Source organism: Styela clava, chromosome 10 (genome assembly GCF_964204865.1).
Source record: "Styela clava chromosome 10, kaStyClav1.hap1.2, whole genome shotgun sequence".
NCBI lineage: Eukaryota > Metazoa > Chordata > Ascidiacea > Stolidobranchia > Styelidae > Styela > Styela clava.
Window position 1 is genome coordinate 4,640,974 of NC_135259.1, and position 2,500 is coordinate 4,643,473.

The 2,500-nt window shown below is 54.3% G+C and overlaps 2 non-coding genes across 2 annotated transcripts; both read left to right on the forward strand.

Annotated features, from left to right (window-relative positions):
- Window positions 1-166: 166 nt before the first annotated feature.
- Window positions 167-1,977, forward strand: LOC144428861 (small subunit ribosomal RNA). The gene has a single exon (XR_013478797.1). It is a non-coding gene; the product is annotated as a small subunit ribosomal RNA (ribosomal RNA).
- Window positions 1,978-2,275: 298 nt separating this feature from the next.
- LOC144428398 (5.8S ribosomal RNA) lies at window positions 2,276-2,429 on the forward strand. Its single transcript, XR_013478341.1, has one exon. It is a non-coding gene; the product is annotated as a 5.8S ribosomal RNA (ribosomal RNA).
- The last annotated feature ends 71 nt before the right edge of the window (window positions 2,430-2,500 follow it).

The following is a 2,500-nucleotide window of genomic DNA, read 5'->3' on the forward strand; positions in this document are numbered from 1 at the left end:
AGAAAAAACGCAAATCGCTCCGCCTGGCACTGCCGGCGAGAGCGTGGACGTCGCGGCCAGCGACTGTCGAAGCTGAGTACTGCCGCAGGCGATCGCCTCGGTCTTAAACGAATGCGACGAGCACGCGCCGGGCGGCCCAGCAAGGGCCGAGCGCAGCTGTCGCAGCTATCTGGTTGATCCTGCCAGTAGTGATATGCTTGTCTCAAAGATTAAGCCATGCAGGTGCAAGTACGAGTTCTCGTAAAGCGAAACTGCGAATGGCTCATTAAATCAGTCTTGGTTTATTTGGTCTCGTAAGCGAAGTGGATAACTGTGGTAATTCTAGAGCTAATACATGCATTAAGCGCCGACTTCGGGAGGCGCGCTTTTATCAGATCGAAACCGACCGGGTTCGTCCTGTGACGTTTGATGACTCTGGATAACCACGCGGATCGTACGGTCTCTGCACCGACGACGTATCATTCAAGTGTCTGCCCTATCAACTGTCGAAGGTACGCTACGTGCCTACCTTTGTGATAACGGGTAACGGGGAATCAGGGTTCGATTCCGGAGAGGGAGCCTGAGAAACGGCTACCACATCCAAGGAAGGCAGCAGGCGCGCAAATTACCCATTCCCGACACGGGGAGGTAGTGACGAAAAATAACAATACAGGACTCTAACGAGGCCCTGTAATTGGAATGAGTACATCCTAAAACTCTTAACGAGTATCCATTGGAGGGCAAGTCTGGTGCCAGCAGCCGCGGTAATTCCAGCTCCAACAGTGTATGCTAAAGTTGTTGCGGTTGAAAAGCTCGTAGTTGGATTTTGGGCGAGCGCCGCCGGTCCGTCGCAAGGCGTGTCACTGGTTGCGTTCGCCTCACCTTCGGTTCTCCGTCAGTGCTCTTGACTGAGTGTCGGCGGTGGCCGATAAGTTTACTTTGAAAAAATTAGAGTGTTCAAAGCAGGCTGTTCGCCTGCATAGTGTTTGCATGGAATAATGGAATAGGACCTCGGTTCTATTTTGTTGGTTTTCGGAGCACGAGGTAATGATTAAGAGGGACAGACGGGGGCGTCCGTACTCTGCCGTTAGAGGTGAAATTCTTGGATCGGCGGAAGACGAACTACTGCGAAAGCATTCGCCAAGAATGTTTTCTTTAATCAAGAGCAAAAGTCAGAGGTTCGAAGACGATCAGATACCGTCCTAGTTCTGACTATAAACGATGCCAACTAGCGATCGGGAGGCGTTACCATGACGACCTTTCCGGCAGCTTCCGGGAAACCAAAGTCTTTGGGTTCCGGGGGAAGTATGGTTGCAAAGCTGAAACTTAAAGGAATTGACGGAAGGGCACCACCAGGAGTGGAGCCTGCGGCTTAATTTGACTCAACACGGGGAAACTCACCCGGCCCGGACACAGGTAGGATTGACAGATTGAGAGATCTTTCTTGATTCTGTGGGTGGTGGTGCATGGCCGTTCTTAGTTGGTGGAGCGATTTGTCTGGTTAATTCCGATAACGAACGAGACTCTGGCATGCTAAATAGTTACGCGACCTTCTCGGTCGGCGTCTAACTTCTTAGAGGGACTAGTGGCGTTTAGCCACACGAGATTGAGCAATAACAGGTCTGTGATGCCCTTAGATGTCCGGGGCCGCACGCGCGCTACACTGAGTGAAGCAGCGAGTGTCTAACCTAGGCCGAAAGGTCCGGGTAACCCGTTGAACCTCATTCGTGATTGGGATAGGGACTTGCAATTGTTTCCCTTGAACGAGGAATTCCCAGTAAGCGCAAGTCATCAACTTGCGTTGATTACGTCCCTGCCCTTTGTACACACCGCCCGTCGCTACTACCGATTGAATGGTTTAGTGAGATCCTTGGATCGGCCCCGTCGCGGCTGGCAACGGCCGCGTCGGCGTGTCGAGAAGACGATCAAACTTGATCATTTAGAGGAAGTAAAAGTCGTAACAAGGTTTCCGTAGGTGAACCTGCGGAAGGATCATTACCGAAGGTGGTGGTAGGCCCCGGCCGACCGCGCACTTAATTGTCTTTGGGTGCCGCCGAGAGGGCGGCTGTCAATCGGGGTTCCGCCCCGTGCGACACGCGTAACACGTTGGCATAGCAAGGCAGCCGAGTGCGATGGTGGCTTCTGGGCACCGCACTCGATGTGCCGCCGGCCCAGCCCGGCGGTCGCTCGGCGCCGTTTGTTGGTGTTTTTGTGCAGTTATTGTCGGTGGTAGATTTGTGGTCGATCCCACAGCGTGACGTCCGCGCGCTTCGGCGCCGGGCGAAACGTCGAGGACGACTCTTAACGGTGGATCACTCGGCTCGCGAGTCGATGAAGGACGCAGCCAAGTGCGAGAAGTAATGTGAATTGCAGAACACATTGAACGTCGACCTTCTGAACGCGAATTGCGGTCTCGGGTCAATCCCGGGACCGCGTCTGCCTCAGGGTCGCGTTCGTCCTCACCCGAGGGCCGTCGCCTGGCCTCTGCGAAGACGGCCGGGCGTCGCCCCAAGTTGAAGCG